Source organism: Montipora capricornis, chromosome 2 (genome assembly GCF_036669925.1).
Source record: "Montipora capricornis isolate CH-2021 chromosome 2, ASM3666992v2, whole genome shotgun sequence".
NCBI classification, from domain to species: domain Eukaryota; kingdom Metazoa; phylum Cnidaria; class Anthozoa; order Scleractinia; family Acroporidae; genus Montipora; species Montipora capricornis.
The window spans coordinates 65748686-65756185 of NC_090884.1; positions in this window are offsets into that span (position 1 = coordinate 65748686).

Below are 7500 nucleotides of genomic sequence, written 5' to 3' on the forward strand. Positions count from 1 at the left end.
GAGAGAGCTATTGCTCTGCAGCTGATAGATTATATCACGATAAATAACCTTGATGAAGTTTTCCAATCTGCTTACAAACAACTTGCACAGTACTGTGACGGCTCTTCTCAGAGTCCAAAATGCTATTTTGGTAGCTTTAGATAATCATCAGTCAGTCATTTTACTACTTTTAGATTTGTCCGCTGCGTTCGACACTGTAGACCATACTATTTTACTTAATAGGCTTGCTACTCGGTTTGGTATCACTGGTTCTGCGCTCTCTTGGTTTACCTCCTATCTTTGCAATCGTTACCAGTTCGTCAGTATTAGGGGGGAGAGGTCTTCACATCGCCCATTGGCATGCGGGGTTCCTCAGGGGTCTGTTTTAGGTCCCTTACTCTACTTGCTGTACACTTCGCCACTCGGGGATATTGTTGGAAGGTACAACGTGGGTTATCACTTTTATGCCGATGATACCCAGTTGTAATTGTCCTTCAATTCCCGGGGTGATGATGGGGAGGCTTCAGCAGTTTCTCAAGTTGAAGCCTGTGCTCGTCAGATAGACAACTGGACGTGCTGTAATAAGCTTAATCTTAATGGCGACAAATCGGAGCTACTTGTTATTAGTTCTCAGTATCGGCCTCGTCCCATGTTACCTTCTCTCACAATTGGTTGTTCCGTAGTACAGTCATCAGCATCAGCTCGTAATTACTCGGGCCCCGTAGGAGCTCGAGTTATAAAAGACGTTAGATTTCAGTTTTTTTTTTCCTGTGCAGCAAAATGCACCATAGAAAAACATAGCCGTGTTTGATTGGGCAATGCACAGTAGAAAGCACGTGGCGGTGTTTTGATTGGGTAATGCACAATAGAAGCCACGTGGCGCTGTTTACTTTGGTTATTTAAAGCAAACCACGTAATCCAAGATCACGAAGAGCTCTGTGATGCGTTGTTTGGATTACTTAGAATCGGTATTTCGTTGGCTCAATTCATTTCTTCTTGGGGCGCTCAAAGCACATACAAAGAAAGACGTACGCTTTTCGCGGTAGACCCACACTAAAAGATGTCAAGCGTCAGCTTCGAAACGGGTCGTTCCGCGCACTGAATGAAACAAGAATATACTCGAATGTAACTGAAATGGACGCAACTATTGAAAGTGATACAAGTCAAAACACTAATTCTTTAATAAGCAGCGGGTACCTTATTGAGAACTACTCTAAAGATGACAGCGACAAAGAAAATAACTCCACAAACAAATGGACGCTATATTGGAATCTTCTGAAGACAAAGTAAAAACATTTGCACAGCGAACAAATGGCCTCACGCTTGTACCATTTTCACCGCGAACAAATAGCCTCCCGCTCAGTGTACCATTGACTACGGAGATAAGTTTTTTGTCTATTACGTTTTTTTCTTTTTCATTGTTAAACAGTTTGTTTCTTGTAATAGTCTAGCTTTATCCTTTGTTCAAATAGCCATATTAGCGGTCGTGTTCACTGCCATCTTGTGTGTATAGTTCTGTTCTAGTTTTACAAGATTTGATGTCATCAGTGGAAAATGTGATCAGCTCTTTAGAAAATAACTTTGATGTAGTTTGAAAGGCTGTACAGTTATTTGATTCTCAATGATAATAAAGACTTCATTCCGAAGGAGAAATACAGGTCTCGATAAGCAAAAGTTGTTTACTTTTGTTTTGATTTGCGTGAGCATCGACATAGACGTGCCCGAGAACCAAGCAGAATTACAGAGAAAAGGCTGAGACGTCTATTTTATAACAGCAGAAAAAGGAGGAAACTTGCATGAACGTATTTGGGTAACAACGTACCGAGGTCATCCACATTTCATCGTATTACTAGCAAGGGAGATCACTTCCTCGTAAACAGAACAAAAATATCTACCTCAGGTATGCGTTTAAATCTAAGTACGTGGTACAGTGTATGTACCACTTTTCCAAAAAGCGTGGATGAACAGGCAAATGCAAAATGAAACTTAAATTTATGCAGAAATCAGGAATACCCGATACGATTTGTAAAAGAATGTTTTGTTTTCTCAGAAACGAAACGTTTGAATTTAGGGTGAACTATTTACACAGCAAGTTAGAGTAGCCAATCGAAACAGAGTTTGTAATTGGAAATCTAAACATCTATACGAGACATAAAAACAAACTTGTGAACACGTAAACCTAAAATATTGCAAATCAATGCTGACAAACACAAAGGCGAAAGAAATGGATTGTGCCATAGGACGTTTTGAATATCTGAATGATTTTGGGTTAGATGAAAGCGATATATTGTTAAAAATTCCCAAGTTATCCCTTTTCGTGTTAATTAGTAATGCAAACAAGTCTTAGTAATAAATTGGATTAACGAGGAACCAGTGATTGTAAAGCTAGTAATTGCCATGGTTCGTATGTAACACGTAATCATGAGACGATTCACGGAAAACGGAATTTGAAATATTATGCAGGGGTAAGTATTTTAAGGTAAAATGGGTATTTGTAGACTTTATTCTTCGATGTATTGTGCACATAAACGAGTATATGTTTTTCTCTTTAAATGAGATTTTACTGCCCTATCAGTAAAATACGATTAATGACACGTGACCGTACTCGCGTTCTTTGTAGTCGGCCGTTCAAGGTTATAAAATCAACGGTTTTGTTGTAAATAAAACGAGGACATAAAGACTTTGTTCCCAGATCTCAGATTATAACTTACACCTGCATTGGCCAAATCTGTCAAAGCCTCATTCATTATTGCTAAAGAGCACGTGCAATGCCTACCTGCTACATAGTAGAACCTGTGCAACTGGCTACTTTAATCATACATGTCCAATACACTCGACCTGTGTCGGGTTGACTTCACTCGCAGGCAGATTGAGTCCGATCGCGACCGGAACCGGAAATGGGTGCATGGCGCTTGATTAGTGGTACCGGAAGTGAGGGTTAACAGGAGCGAGGGGGGTTGAAAAAGTTGGCAAACAGACTCGATCGGATCCGATGGAGACAGCTCTTCCTGGCAAGAGTCAATCGGACTCTCGGAAGTCAGTTCGCGCGTGACAGAAAATATCTCTCAGCCATGACGCGAAACAAGCACACGCTACACGTGAAATATAAGTCGTTCTTAAAGCCATGAGGCGATACAAGCGCGCTACACATGAAACCAGAGTTATTAACTCTGATGTAACATTAGTCATTCTTTAGGATATGAGGCGAAAGTCAACATCACGAAACATTGCACTCCACACTATACCTCGTTCTTTAAAGCATGAAGCTGAACAAGATTTTCACAAATCCAGGTCATTGAATTTCCGATTGCGACAGAAATTCTTGTCATCCAATCTCCGACAACAATAAATTATTAGCTTTTCAGTCAAATCCACTGATTTCAGTGACGAAGACAAAGATACTCTGAGTGAACGAGAGCCTTTCCCTGGATGAAAACTTTCATTTGTTTTTCTAATTGAAATTGTGATTAATTCCATAAGACATTAGAAACTTCTATAGCATTCTGGAACTGTTCTAGTTAGAAGAGCTCTATATTGATTATATGTGAAATATAGAATGGTCAAGGTTATGACATTAGAAAGTTCTATAGCATTCTAGAACTGCTCTAGTTTGAAGAGCTCTATAGAAAGTTCTATATCATTCTAGAACCGCTCTAGTAAAATGGTCGTATGTGCAAACTTCTAAAGTTCTGATTAAAGTCAAAATTCGCAGTTCTAGAGTTCCGATTTCTAGAGTTCTAAGTTCTAGAATTCTCAATTGTATATGTTACCCTCTGTGAGCTCTAGAATGTCTAGAGTTCTAGAATAGCCAGACTCTCTAAGTGAGTTCCAGAACGTCTAAACTGCACACTAGGCTTGGTTGATTTCACTGATTACCATTCACTAGTTTAAATACTAAGCACTCATTTAAGCAAAAACAAATCCCCATGAATACCATGTACCCACGTTATACCTCGACCGTATCCAAGCACCTTAAGTGAGCTAAAACGTTCCGCCGTTTTCCAAAACGAATTAAAGATGGATATGAAAACTTGACTAATCCAGGTCTCGCTCTTTAGATTTCACTTTGCGGTTCGGTTAACTACACTTTTCCCGAGATTTACTGATTAAGCCTAAGCGCTCCTTTCACTTATTAGGCCCCAGTAAGCACTCTCGCAAAAGTTTAGCTTTCATTTTGCGGTTCGGTCAACTACACTTTTCACACAATCTCCGACAACAATAAATTATTAGCTGTTCAGTCAAATCAGTGTAGAAGACAAAGATAATCTGAACGAGAGCCTTTCCCTGGATTAAAACTTCCATTTGATTTTCTAATTGAAATTGTGATTAATTCGGAGTAACTGATATGTTATTTATTTCTGAAACTAAGTGAGTGAAAACAACATTGAAGGATGTTTAACAAACCCAAAAAATTATTACTACCCCAGCAAGAACTTGTTCGCCGAACGTCCGGCTCGGTGTGCGCTTGCAATGTCACTGAACCACCGAAGCCATCGGAGATATGTCCAGAAATGCACGCAACAACCAAACATGGCAAAAAAGAGAAAATGTTGGCGAATTTGGCAACTATGGCGAAAATGACAATTTTCAGTTGCCACAATCGCCAACAAGGTAAAGCACAAAGCAGAGAGTGCTTAGGCCTAATCACTGAAAGGAGCGCTTAGGCGTAATCAGTAAACGACTGCTTTCTTCGAACCGTAAAATGAAAGCTAAAATTTTACAATAGTGCTTAGGCCTAATCACTGAAACGAGCGCTTACACTTTTGAAATATCGCTATAATGAACTGCCATTGCGGTCCGCAATCCCGTAGTCGAGGAATGAAAATTGTTCAAGACGATCCCGTGAAAAGTGTAGTGAACCGAACAACAAAATGAAAGCTAATATTTCAAGAGAGTGCTTTGGACTAATCACGGAAGCGAGCGCTTCGGCGTAATCAGTAAACGAGTGCTTTCTTCCTCACAAGATCTCGTGAGAAGTGTATTTAAGTGTACTGCAGTGCTTTCTTCTTCACACGCACTCGTGAATAGTGTAGTAAACCGAAGCACAAAATGAAAGCTACAATTTTACGAGAGTGCTTAGGCCACTGTTAGGCCTAATCACTGAAACGAGCGCTTAGTCTTAAACAGGAATCGAGTGCTGTTTCCCGTAGTTAACCGAACCTTAAAATGAAAGTTAACCGAATTGTAAAATGATTCGATCAACGCACTATAAGAACGAGAGATACATATGAACAAGGGGATTGATCGCGCTTTAAGAAACACTACTGTTTTTCACTCGATCATCGTGCTTTATGAACGAGAAATACATATACATCCACAGTCCTTCGCTCTTTTAGTTTGGCGCCTCGGGAAGGAGAAATACTGCGTATCTGGCGTATCCACTAAGCTCGGTGTCTCCAGTGCGTATCTCCGTATCAGCGTATCCACGCAATTTAGGGTAAAGCTTCGAGGTGGCAGGGTATTGCAGTTAAGCCGTTGACTTCACCGATAGGGTTTTTTTTCTCTTGTAATTTATTCACACAATTTGTGATTTTCACTCCACTTTTCTCTGGAGAAATTATTTCTGTATGAAAAGTGGAGAAGCGGAAGCCACTAAGTGTGTTAGATGAGAGGGAAAACAAAGCTGAAAAGCCTTTTCAAATCCTCATGTCATTTAACAGTTGCACCGGAAGTAACTGGGTGAAACACGAAATTAAACAGGTCTGTTGGAAGCGTGCTTGAATTTCGACAAATGAGCCCCAAAATCAGCAATAATTTGTGACGCTGATGAATGAAAATTATTAAAGGGCAAGCAGTATAAAGAGCAGCCACCGCGGTCCGCAATCCCGTAGTCGATGAATGGAAATTGTTCAAGGGCAAGACGATCTCGTGATAGGTGTAGTTAACCGAACCACAAAATGAAAGCTAAAATTTACGAGAGTGCCTGAAAGGAGCGCTTAGGCGTAATCAGTAAACGACTGCTTTCTTCGAACCGTAGAATGAAAGCTAAAATTTTACAATAGTGCTTAGGCCTAATCACTGAAACAAGCGCTTACACTTTTGAAATATCGCTATAATTGCCGATTTTGTCAAATTCACAAAAGTCACCAAAATCGCCAATGCTCACCGAAGTGGTGTCAATACCAATGGATGAACTAATTTGGCGAAATTGGCAAAATATCGCCAAAATTGCCGATTTTGTCAAAATCGCTAAGGTTCACCCAAGTGGTGTCAATACCAATGGATGAACTAATTTGACGAAATTGGCAAAATATCGCCAAAATCGCTAATTTTGCCAACTTGTGTCAATCATGGAGTTCTTTCGCCAAATCTGCCATTTTTGTCATCGCGTGCATTTCTGGACATAAGTGAGCCATCGTCAACCTTTGGAAGTAAAATTAGGATATTTGATAAATGGAACGTTTTCTTGTCACTCGGTCACACAATTACTCACCAAAAATCTACTCGGTTGAATCGCCTGAATGTATGATTGTATCGATCGTATGGCGGCGATTATATGGACACTGTGATCGAGATAGAACGATCGCCGCAGAGTAATTTTCATATAATATTATTACTGACTCGCGGCAGTCCGATGGATTCTTGCCACGGCAACGATGGAGTCCGTTTGCCGTCATTTTCCACCCCCTCCTCAACTATACTTTGCTTTATATTTACTAAGTCTCTCGCGAACTGACTTCCGGTGAATCTGGTTGCTCATGGCCTCGTCCATCGGACTCACTTTGGGTGTATTGGACAACCCTCACTTTAATAGACAGAGTCTAGCTATAAAAGCCTCGGTCAGCTGTCCAAGGTTCACCTGGCAGTTTGTCTTCTATAGTGAACCAACTAGCTGTTTGCAATTTGTTAAAGTTTTTCCCCTCCCTCCCTTTGGAGATGGGTTGGATATATCGCTTTGCCTTCATTAAAATTGGGTCCTCTCCTGTACGGTGACTTCCACCAAGCTTGTTGGCTCGTTTGCCTTGGTACATCGCACGCTAACCAATACTCTTGTCCGATCCAGCACGTGCTGTTTACCACTCAGCTCGTAGTGCTGGGGAGATAAGTGAGGTTGTTCTACGTCACGCAATCTAGAAGTCGCATAGGCTAACCAGCCGCAAGGCAGTGTTCCCCACAAAAAACGCCAATACGTCTGTTGTCTCGTTCTATTGCGTCTTGCGTTGTGCGTTTAAAAGCTAATTATGCATGTTGATACCAAGGAACACCGTTCAGAGAGTTTGAGTTCACATTTCTATCTTTATTTCTCGAGAGGTTCAATACACGAAGCGAAATAAGAATGACAGGCCAAGTGACCCACACTATAGTATTCCATTCCGGAAACGAAACACTACATTTTGTTTTTTGAAATAGTTTCTTGTTAAAAGTCTAGTCCACCGCATGGCATATTGCTGGTACCGGTAAGTTCACCCTTTGCAGGGACATAACCTAGAAAAATCCTGGTTCACATCCTATTGATCCTAGTAAAACAACTGTCAAGGTGATGTTTTAGTGTATGGCTCAAATGCTGGTAGTGAATGTGCA